This window comes from Palaemon carinicauda, chromosome 44 (assembly GCF_036898095.1).
Source record: "Palaemon carinicauda isolate YSFRI2023 chromosome 44, ASM3689809v2, whole genome shotgun sequence".
NCBI lineage: Eukaryota > Metazoa > Arthropoda > Malacostraca > Decapoda > Palaemonidae > Palaemon > Palaemon carinicauda.
In genome coordinates, this window is record NC_090768.1 from 41,613,754 (window position 1) to 41,626,253 (window position 12,500).

Genomic DNA, 12,500 nt, shown 5'->3' on the forward strand with positions numbered 1-12,500 from the left:
TTTATGTCTTGGCCTCTTGATTCAGCATATAGTTATTTTGTTTCCAACTTCGTCATTTGAAAATGCAGCCGGATTTTATGAAATTATAACAATTAAATGTTCCTACTTACGAACCGTAAAAATTATTCTCATGTTTCCTGTCAAAAAAAAAAAAAAAAAAAAAAAAAAAAAAAAAAAAAAAAAAAAAAAAAAAATCTAAACCTGATCATTTAATGTGTAAAACACAACTCTAAAACTAAACACATGGCACCTCACTTGAAATATCAATGTTTCTGAACATAACACTTGTCTAGTGCGAAAACGAAGAAATCAGAACCACTACATTTTCTCTTTTATTGCTAGAACCCTTTCAATAAAACCAGCAATATAAACGCTGTGAGATGAGTTTGATAGCACGAAGTTTGCGAACCGTAGCTCCACGGCGAATCGTTACTTGGAAAGACTAGCCGTGTAATATCGACGAGTTTCATTCCTAACAAATAGACAGAAAAAGCTTCAAGACGCTGATTTTGTATACCAGAATCCGACCTACAGGGTAAACTGTTTATGGAGCTGATGATCATTTCAGTTCCCTAGGGATAAACTAAAGTAGGATACAGTTTATTCCGGGTTGCGTTTAATTCAAGATATACGAAGTTAGTTTGTAAATCTGATTACTGTTATAGTTGTGGTTTTGGACTGAAACGGAATTTGGTTGGCATGGATATTTCTACGATACGGATTGTGGATTCTCATTTGACATGAATATTTCTACGATACGGATTGTGGATTCTCATTTGACATGGATATTTCTACGATACGGATTGTGGATTCTCATTTGACATGGATATTTCTACGATACGGATTGTGGATTCTCATTTGACATGGATATTTCTACGATACGGATTGTGGATTCTCATTTGACATGGATATTTCTACGATACGGATTGTGGATTCTCATTTGACATGGATATTTCTACGATACGGATTGTGGATTCTCATTTGACATGGATATTTCTACGATACGGATTGTGGATTCTCATTTGACCAAAGACCACGTTATTTAGACCTTCATTTGACGTACACCTCATGAATCCAGCAAACGCTTAATACTTTACCGAGGCACATAAAATCGTAGTAAGTCTCAATATTAATCATAACATGCAAACACGGAGATCTTTAATATTTCTTTGGAAATACACCTTGTTCTAGGAACTGCATCAGATAAACCAGAGGCATACAGAGTAAATGTCCCTTACTCAAAGACCAATTCATTTAGAAATTTGAGTCTCTTCTCTAAGGAAGACATTCAAAGCGATTGAAAATTATTACTCAACTTTGATATATAGTATCATATCTCAGAGTTTAATAACTATGTACCAACCGTGTGTCATACGATCGTACATAAATTATTTTGTATATATTATGCTTGTATCTGCGCTCTTCCCTCGCACTAAAAAGAACCTGAATAATCATGTCTGTGTGTCGCCTATGTAACATTGTCATTTTCTCGAACATGTATTTTCCTGTTGCCTTGAGGTTTTGTATATAAAGGAGAGTGTTCTTTAATAAAGTACTCAGTTGATTGCATCCTGCCTTTGAGTCATAACCTTTCTCTCGGCCGTCACAACTAGTAAGACGTTTAAACTTTAAAATATTCTCATATAAAAACATCGGTTGCACTTCAAGTGGAAGACCTTGACAGTTATCGAAAAACTTTGAAATTTCTCTACTAGCCCACCTGATCATTTATCTATTACCCCTGCCAAAAATGTTAAAAAGGGTTGGCTTTTTTCACTTGCGAACTTTAGAACGTAATCATGTGTGTTTACAAGACGAACAGGTTTAAGGAATTTGATAAAACTTGGCATGAAGTTAGAAAAACCGTCAAGGGTTAAGAAAAAATATTCAGCAGTTTACATCCATCGGTTAGCTATCTATTTGTAGTATCCTTGATATTACTATTGAAATAAAGTGGTAATACCCTATTAAGTATAATTAGTAATACATTTATGAGAATAATGTCAAGGGCATAAATTTTCTTCGGTTAAAAAGATCTTATAAATACGTACATTTTCGAAGTAACGTTTTTAACTGAAAACTTGCAAAGGGAAATACCCAACAAAGAAATTCACCCAAAATAGACCTTCAAAGATCAAAGGTCAAAATACCACATCAGATAACAAAAAAAAAAAAAAAAAAAAAAAAAAAAAAAAAAAAAAAAAAAGAAGAAGACCAAATGAGCTTGAGATTCATCCAAAATTACTTTACTTTAAGGGCTATTTTTTTCTGGTCCTATATAGCACGGGAACCCTGCTCTTTACAGGACCTCCACTGACATTTTATCCTGTTCGTTCGAAAGCATTCAACATTTCACGCCGCATATTGCCCATTTATTGTTAAATTGACACTATCGAAGCACTCACAGAACAAGAAAGTCTTCCGTTTCCTCTTGAAAGCCTTAATAACTTCAATCTTCAAGTTAACCATTGATTGATCCAGGAGGAAGTCCCCTCCATACTAAGAACTTGTTTATTATATTCCCCCTCCGTATCAATTAATTTATTCTTTCTTCTGTTGTTGCATTCATCATGATGAATTTATTGTTAAGATACATCAATGAAATATGATATTTTCTTAACAAATAACCCAGTCTGTTTCGAACACATTCCTCCGACGTTCTGGACGGTTGGGTGGGACTTGATGTCGTGGGCGTGTTCTGTGCGACCAAAAAACGTGTGAGTCTTATCTCCTATCTTAAGCATATGCAAATCCAATGGGAAGGACAATGCTTATGCGCGTAACTGATACCCGACGCGACATTTAGAGAGAGTCGTTTTGTTTCGTTCATGTACAGCGCTATCGTGTGCCCCTTGCCAACTTGATCTGGTTAATTACAGGCGAGGAATTATGGTATTTGTTTTATGCGTTCTGAACGGTTCACCAACATTCAATATGGACATTTCAGTCTCTCGCTTAATTTTTGATGTTATTAAAATTGTCTAGCTGGGTTTGCTTGTTCTTCTATTGAGTATCATCTTGTCAGGTTCTTTTCTTTCATTCTTCTGATAGTTACATAAACACGATACGAAACAATGTCGAAGAAAATAGAATGTGAAGGTATTGGAAAATCACCAACATTCAATATGGACATTTCAGTCTCTCGCTTAATTTCTGATGTTGTTATTCAAATTGTCTAGCTGGTTTTGCTTGTTCTTCTATTGCGTATCATCTTGTCAGGTTCTTTTCTTTCATTCTTCTGATAGTTACATAAACACGATACAAAACAGTAAAAAAAAATAGAATGTGAAGGTATTGGAAAATCACCAACATTCAATATGGACATTTCAGTCTCTCGCTTAATTTCTGATGTTGTTATTCAAATTGTCTAGCTGGTTTTGCTTGTTCTTCTATTGCGTATCATCTCGTCAGGTTCTTTTCTTTCATTCTTCTGATAGTTACATAAACACGATACAAAACATTTCATTCTTCTGATAGTTACATAAACACGATACAAAACATTTCATTCTTCTGATAGTAACATAAACACGATACAAAACATTTCATTCTTCTGATAGTTACATAAACACGATACAAAACATTTCATTCTTCTGATAGTTACATAAACACGATACAAAACATTTCATTCTTCTGATAGTTACATAAACACGATACAAAACAATGTCGAAGAAAATAGAATGTGAAGGTATTGGAAAATCACCAACATTCAATATGGACATTTCAGTCTCTCGCTTAATTTCTGATGTTATTCAAATTGTCTAGCTGGTTTTGCTTGTTCTTCTATTGCGTATCATCTTGTCAGGTTCTTTTCTTTCATTCTTTTGATAGTTACATTAAACGGATTTTGAGCGAAGCGAAAAATCTATTTTTGGGTGAGATAGCCATGTCGTCCTGATAGTCAAATATACCTTTAGGAAGCTACTGAAGGAACCTTCCATCAGGACGACATGGCTTGAGCCCAAAAACACGATACAAAACAATGTCGAAGAAAATAGAATGTGAAGGTATTGGAAAATCAGAAATTGAGTTAAATTTTATGATAATGGTTACTTTACTCCACATGGGCATTTGAGCCTTGACTTGTTCTAGTCTTAACTTATTCTTGTAACTGAACTACAAGTAAAATATGGTTATGAAAATTTTATAAGAGAAAAAAACTGCATTGGTGTATAAAATTTACACTTTATAAGCACATTTAATATAATTTCATAAATTTGACAAAAATTACCCAATTTGTTTACACAACTTACTCATGCAAAATAGGGTCAATATCCAAAGGTCATTTAACGACAAAGACAGAAATATTTAATACTAGTTTTTATAGTTTATAGGTTAGGAAAATTAGTTATTTTACGGTTTATAGAATTTTGGTTCTAATTAAACCTTATAATGGCTAAAAACATATCATATAAGTAAATAATTTGCAACTTCAAATTGCTGCAAAATTGATAATAGAAACATATACGTCATCAGACACAATTCAGCAAAGACCAAGAACAAAATGTTTTTTCTCTCATCACATGAACAAGGGCATGGAGGGTACTGTCCATAATGTGCCATGTATGCCCATACCCTTCGGAACCCAGCAGCATTGACCCAAGACTTCCATTTCAGAAGTTTCGATTACTGTTTTTCGAATTGCCTTACTCTTATTTTTCCCGATTAGAATTCATTACGAATTCTTAACCTTTGGGAAAAGTGCCTTGGTGGAGAGAGAGAGAGAGAGAGAGAGAGAGAGAGAGAGAGAGAGAGAGAGAGAGAGAGACTCCTGCAAATTTCGATTACTGTTTTTCGAATTGCCTTACTCTTATTTTTCCCGATTAGAATTCATTACGAATTCTTAATCTTTGTGGTAAGTGACTTGGTAGAGAGAGAGAGAGAGAGAGAGAGAGAGAGAGAGAGAGAGAGAGAGAGAGAGAGAGAGAGAGACTCCTGCAAATTTACAAAACTTCATGATACCTTCATTACGAATTCTTAATCTTTGTGGGAAGTGACTTGGTAGAGAGAGAGAGAGAGAGAGAGAGAGAGAGAGAGAGAGAGAGAGAGAGACTCCTGCAAATTTACAAAACTTCATGATACCTTGATTACGAATTCTTAATCTTTGGAAGAAGTGACTTGGTAGAGAGAGAGAGAGAGAGAGAGAGAGAGAGAGAGAGAGAGAGAGAGAGAGAGAGACTCCTGCAAATTTACAAAACTTCATGATACCTTCATTACGAATTCTTAATCTTTGTGGGAAGTGACTTGGTAGAGAGAGAGAGAGATAGAGAGAGAGAGAGAGAGAGAGAGAGAGAGAGAGAGAGAGAGAGAGAGAGAGAGAGAGAGACTCCTGCAAATTTACAATACTTCATGATACCTTCATTACGAATTCTTAATCTTTGTGGGAAGTGACTTGGTAGAGAGAGAGAGAGAGAGAGAGAGAGAGAGAGAGAGAGAGAGAGAGAGAGAGAGAGAGAGAGAGACTCCTGCAAATTTACAAAACTTCATGATACCTCTTTCTCCTGTTCTTTCTCCCGCTTACATAACCACTGATCCTATGTTTAATTCTAGAAGGCACGTAAGGAAAAGATCGGCATGGCTTATTTTATCTTTGGAAACATGTCTTTCTATGTGGTATGTAGTAGTATCATTATTATTATTATTATTATTATTATTATTATTATTATTACTATCCAAGCTACAACCCTAATTGGAAAAGAAAAATGCTATAAGCCCAGGGGCTCCAATAGGGAAAAATAGCCCAGTGAGGAAAGGAAATAAGGAAATAAATAACTGAAGAGAACAAATTAACAATAAATCATTCTCAAAAAAGTAATGTCAAAAGAGATATGTCATATATAAACTATAAACAACGTCAAAAACAAATATGTCATATATAAACTATAAAAAGACTAAAGTAGAGATGTCGATTGCTATGAAACGCCCTTCTTATATCTGATTGATCTGTATGATCAGTTCTTCCTCAAATCTTATAATAGATAATCATAAAACGGGACAGTCCCGATGAGTCAATATGCTAACCATCAGGGAGAAACTACTCAACAAATCCTGAAATATTGCTTGCTGTTTTGACAGCACAGCCAACGACCTTACGAATTGGAGCCCAGTAAAGGGCGAGTCAATTGTTAAAAAAAGCAAGATAAGTACTTCAGATGTTTCCGTTCATTTTTTATTATAATAATAATAATAATAATAATAATAATAATAATAATAATAATAATATAAAAAAATACTGCGATTGTACTGATTTTGATGCACGTTGTTACATCCCTCGATTGTATCGATAACTTTGCAAATTGCAGGTTCGATTCCATATTTGGTGTGGAGGTAAAGGGAGAGTCAATTGTTAAAAAAAGCAAGATAAGTACTTCAGATGTTTCCGCTCATTATTTTTGAAAGAATTAAAAAAAAAAACACTATACATTACAGGTACTATTTTTGAAAAAAAAGAAAAAAAACAGGAATCAAACCACGTATGCAAGTGCACTATGCCTATTATAGCAATATTGAGTTTCGAAATGTATAATATGGAGAGCGTTATCTAAAGGGTTAATGAAAAGAACTAATAAGTCTACACCCATCTCTCATCTTTGCCATGTTTTACTCTTTATGTATCTGCAACTGGAGGCCCCTGTCTCTTTCACCTTGGCGCATGGTTCAAATCTACTGAGTTGGGAGGGATGTCACTTTAGAAACTAACCCGGAGTCGACTTTCATCCTTTACAGGAACCCTAATCCTTAAGAGACACACGCAACTGTTTCAGATTAAAGGTTTAAGTCACTCATGAATGGCAGAGGCTAGGAACAGTGTCAATCCCCTAGTAGGATAATGTCCTTAGAGACTGACCATAAATACACATATGATCAGCACCAAAGTGCCTTCTTCACCTAAGCTACGACCAGGGAGGGCCAGAAAAATGGTTGCTGGTGACTCGCTACCTAAAAGCTTACAAGGATGATGAGATTGCTTGCACTAAATAAAAAAACAAAAATAAAAAAAAACAACAACAACAACAGTTCGCCAGGCAGGAATGTTTCCAATAGATTACCCAAATTGGTCAGAACACGAGTCCTGCGTTGGAACCTCTAACTCGGAGAAAAAAAAAAAAAAAAAAAAAAAAAAAAAAAAAAAAAAAAAAAAAAAAAAAAAAAAAAAAAAAACTTTCAACTGAGGCTAAACAAGGATATTAAGACACGATTTGCAACAATCTCAAATTCTTAGCGATGAAAACAAAGCTGATCCCATAATCTCTCTACGCGTGTACTCAACGAAGAGAAATGAGCCTTAAGTTGCTGCAAATTCGGTAATTGTTAGGTTGTCAGGGATGATTATGCAAAATCAGCTGGTGAGAAATTTAACTGAAAGCCCAATCTTCATTTTCCCTTTATTGTATTTTAATATTTAGTATTACGCGAGTTGCAAATCAAAATTATATTAGTAGTAGTATCACCAGTATATGAATAATTATCATTATCAGTTATATTTTCGGCTAATAGGGTAGTAACAGAAACTCACAGAGCTTGGAAGACCATTCTGTTTTATTTATTGAAGGCTATTCGGCAGGAAGGTTTACGATTCCACTTAATGTACCATAAAAACGCTCATATCGTAAACATCTCGTCAAAAGACGGATAAAAAGAAATACATACATTTTTTCTTCTAATTTGATATTGAAGGTAATATAATATATGTTTCTCCGATGACTGAGATTCATTTATTAGCTCAATCAAAATGATCTAATTAGAAGTCATGTCAGACTATCTTTATAATTGTTTATTTTAGTCTGAAAATGTCTCACCCCTCCCCACTCCAAATTGCTGAGTACCTATCTATATGACGAAGATGAGACGATTAGATGTAAACATATTTGGATGCAAATACAGACCCACTCCTTTCCTAATTGAAATTCTCCACTTTACTTGTTTTTTTTTATCTCTAACATAACATCACGATTTAATTTCCAATCCCTGATTGTGATCAGTACAATTCTTCTTCACCCACGGGGTTACTGCAGTGTAATTGTTCAGTAGCCAATTTCCTCTTGGTAAGGGTAGAAGAGATTCTTTAGTTATGGTAAGCAGCTCTTCTAGGAGAAGGACATTCCAAAATCAAACCATTGTTCTCTAGTCTTGGGTAGTGCCTTAGCTTCTGTACCATGGCCTTCCACTGTCTTGGGTTAGAGTTCTCTTGCTTGAGGGTACACTCGGGCACATTATTCTATCATATTTCTCTTCCTTTTGTTTTGTTAAAGGTTTTATAGTTTATATAGAAGATACTTATTTTAATGTTGTTACTGTTCTTAAAATATTTCATTTTTCCTTGTTTCCTTTCCTCACTGGGCTATTTTCCCTGTTGGAGCCTCAGGGCTTTTAGCATCCTGCTTTACCAACTAGGGTTGTAGCTTAGCAAGAAATAATAATAATAATAATACTATATGTCAAGGATATTACTTGAACCTATATTAAATTTAATTTCTCTTTATAAACTAATGATACAAAATGTAAGTTGGATCCTCACGAGTTCACAGTCTGTCTGTATGTCTGTTCAACTTCATATTAGAGCACAGAGCACCGACCGTAAAGAAGGGCAATTATCAAGAGCTTTACGCAAGGTCTGTAATCAAAATAATCATAGAAATTATGACATCACAAACGAAAATACAGTACACCGTTTTCCTATTTTCGTCCCAGATGTCTCGTATAATGAATGAACTTTACTCTGGAATTAACATCAGTGTACAATATCTAAATTATACGATATAACCTTACACAGAGCCTACTTTTTAATGCATATAAACTTGATACCTACTGAATTAAGATTGATCTTTAGTATGTATAAGCGCGTGCATATGGATTCTCAAATATATTCAGCTTAAATACACATTATTATTATTATTATTATTATTATTACTATCCAAGCTACAACCCTAGTTGGAAAAGCAAGATGCTATAAGCCCAGGGGCTCCAACAGGGAAAAAATAGCCCAGTGAGGAAAGGAAATAAGGAAATAAATAAATGAAGAGAACAAATTAACAATAAATCATTCTAAAATAAGTAACAACGTCAAAACAGAGATGTCATATATAAACTATTAACAACATCAAAAACAAATATGTCATAAATAAACTGTAAAAAGACTCATGTATGTATATTACGCGTGAATATTAAAAATCATAAATATTCAGCTCAAATACACCTATAAGCAAAAAAACACAGGGGAAATTCAGAACAATTTGCCCGAATTGCAGTAAAGCTCAAACAAATGACATGATACCCTTTAGTATATCCCTTGATCCACTCTTCGCGAAGAAGGTCAATGCGAGCATCCATTGTCGTCGAAACGTCATAACTGAGGGTCATATGATCTTACTGTTTACCAAACTTTGTCCCGAAGCCCGAAGTAATTGAGTGAATTATTATCATTATTTTCTTATCTGGGACAATGGACAACTCCTAGTCTTTGGGGATGACATCATGCATAAACACAAAGAGGGGGGGGGGAAAGTCGACTGTTACGGTGGAAAAAAATTTAATTGATTCTTTTTATTTTCGTCGAGGTGTCGAGGACGAAGGTCGACCAACGGGAGGCAGTTTTCAAACATGACGTCATCGTCAAGAGTCGACGCTTCATCCTACCACCCAGCCTTACGTTCCTCTTTGGCGAGCAAGAGTCTGTGTAATGCGTGCTAAATGTGGCAATAGCAACAGCGGCCTAACAAATTATACCGTCAATTTATTAAGAGAAAAAGAATGTCATTTTCCAAAAAAAAGGGCAGTAGGTAATCGCTAACGGTCCATAGGCTTCATAATCATATTATGTAGAGCTTGTTACTTCTGCCAAGGAGGTTTGAAATAGTCGATTTATTTATTGATTTACTAATTAATTGGCTGGTCTGTGGATAGATTACGTCAAAACTACAAGACGGATTTTGACGAAATTTTCACCACAGATAAATCTTCGGTCATGGACGATCCCATTAAATTTTGGAGATGATCCGGAACTGGATCTGCAATTTTTTTTTTTTTTTTGCCATTTTACAGATAACATCAAAACAAACTGATGGATTTTGACGAAATTTCCACCAAATTTCAGAAATCTCTGATTGCTCTTGTTACTTTTGCTACTGCTGCTGCTGTTACTCTTATTTTGTATTTCGTAAGTCTTAAATATTGCTTTTACTATCTGCATCTATCCATTACCGTATTCTTTAGATCTATGCTTAACATTATCTGTTACAGTGTGCATTTCACATGCTCTTGACCATAGAATTCTGTGCTTCACCTGTTAATTATGTACTGTAATTACTGGTGCAATTGCATTTCTTATCTTTTTTACTGATAACATAAACGTTTCAATGCTGTACCCCTATTGTAACTCTATAATTAAGTCTTTTAGCTGAAATTATTATTATTATTATTATTATTATTATCAAGATCGCATGCACAAAATGGCCCAAGGTTGAAATACGGCGTCAGGTTGATGTTGACCTATTTCACTGATCACTCATAGCCAATTAAAAGATAACCTAATGACTACACGGTGTCCCGTTTGTTGGTATTATTAGGATTAATGGCGCTCCGTGCCTGCCCTAATTGCCTACAATGCTTCACCCATAATTGGGGGGAATACACTTGCATGATAAATGATGCAGTCAGGAGATAATGAGAGGGAGGTCGCCAATTACCTTATCATCATTACTACCGCTGTTATCTATCGACGCTGATTTATCCTCGCTGTTTGCAGATTATCCTCATTAGTTCCAGCTTACAAGGAAGATAAAGATCCCAGGAGGAGTAAAGTTAAAGATCCCAGAAGGATAAAGTTAAAGATCCCAGAAGGATAAAGTTAAAGACCACAGAAGGACTAAAATTAAAAACCCCAGAAAGATAAAGTTAAAGACCACAGAAGGACTAAAGTTAAAGATCCCAAAAGGACTAAAGTTAAAGACCACAGAAAGACTAAAGTTAAAGACCCCAGAAGGAATAAAGTTAAATACTACAAAAGTACTAAAGTTAAAGACCCCAAAAGGACTAAAGTTAAAGACCCCAGAAGGAATAAAGTTAAAGACCCCAAAAGGACTAAAGTTAAAGACCATAGAAGGATTAAAGTTACAGACCACAAAAGGACTGAAGTTAAAGAACATAGAAGGATTAAAGTTAAAGATCCCAAAAGGACTAAAGTTAAAGACCCCAAAAGGACGAAAGTTAAAGACCACAGAAGGACTAAAGTTAAAGACCCCAAAAGTACTAAAGTTAAAGACCCCAGAAGGAATAAAGTTAAAGACCCCAAAAGGACTAAAGTTAAAGACCATAGAAGGATTAAAGTTACAGACCACAAAAGGACTGAAGTTAAAGACCATAGAAGGATTAAAGTTAAAGATCCCAAAAGGACTAAAGTTAAAGACCCCAAAAGGACGAAAGTTAAAGACCACAGAAGGACTAAAGTTAAAGACCACAAAAGGACTAAAGTTAAAGACCCCAGAAGGAATCAAGTTAAATACCACAAAAGGACTAAAGTTAAAGGCTTGGACGTCTAGCCGCGCCTAAAATAGCATCTACGCGCGGACAAAAGTAGACACTAAATTTGCTCAAGATCATGACACGAATTGGATCCTCTGAAGTGGTGCTTTAAGGACCTCCACTTAATCGATTAAGAATGAGACACAGGACCTTCGGGGGAGAAAAAGATCATTGACTTTTAAGTGATGATGTTCTACTTAGGTCGAGTTGAAGAGATTCGTCTGTTCGAGTTCACGGGATGATGAGCGAAGACAAAATATGCTTCTGGATGCACAAGATGTTAATACAATTAGTAAAGTTATATGTTCAAGATAAATTCTTTAGTGTGAGAAAAATTGTAAAGCGATTAAAAACCTACTTTTAATCAAAATCATTAAAAAAAAAAAAAAAAATGTATCTATGATGTAAGCTATACCGATCATCATTCTTCATAGAGGAGAATGATTATGTCCTCAATCATAATAAAATTGCTAGCATTTATATTCTCATTTTACAACGATCACTGCTGCGTAATTGGAACATCCTCTGTTTCTTTGAATTTCAGAATTATATATATTTAAAAAAAGCTACCTTGGATTTTCAGCAAGACTGATTACATTAATCAAGAGTTACTTAGAAATGAAGTCTACTAAAGCACACTTACGTGAAATGGCATAATTTGATGTGATCTGTTATATCTCTCTTATTCTTCATATAGAAATAAACATTCCCGTAATTACAAACCCTTGATTCTTTAACGAATATTTTTGTCAAAATAAAATACGAACTGCCAGTTGAAAAGAAGCACAAATGAATAAATGTCTTGGAAAGAAATAGATCCGAAATTCATATATTCCTGTAATTACAAAGCCTTGAGTCTTTTACAAATATTTATTTCTTCCAAAATAAAATACGACCTACCAGTTGAAAAGAAGCACAAATGAATAATATGTATTGGAAAGAAATATATCCGAAATTCATATATTCCTATAGTTACAAAGCCT

The 12,500-nt window shown here is 34.6% G+C and overlaps 1 protein-coding gene across 1 annotated transcript in view; it reads right to left on the reverse strand.

Moving 5' to 3' along the window:
* LOC137634169 (uncharacterized) overlaps positions 1-12,500 on the reverse strand; it is a 157,140-nt gene that overhangs the window by 49,960 nt on the left and 94,680 nt on the right. The window lies entirely within an intron of this gene.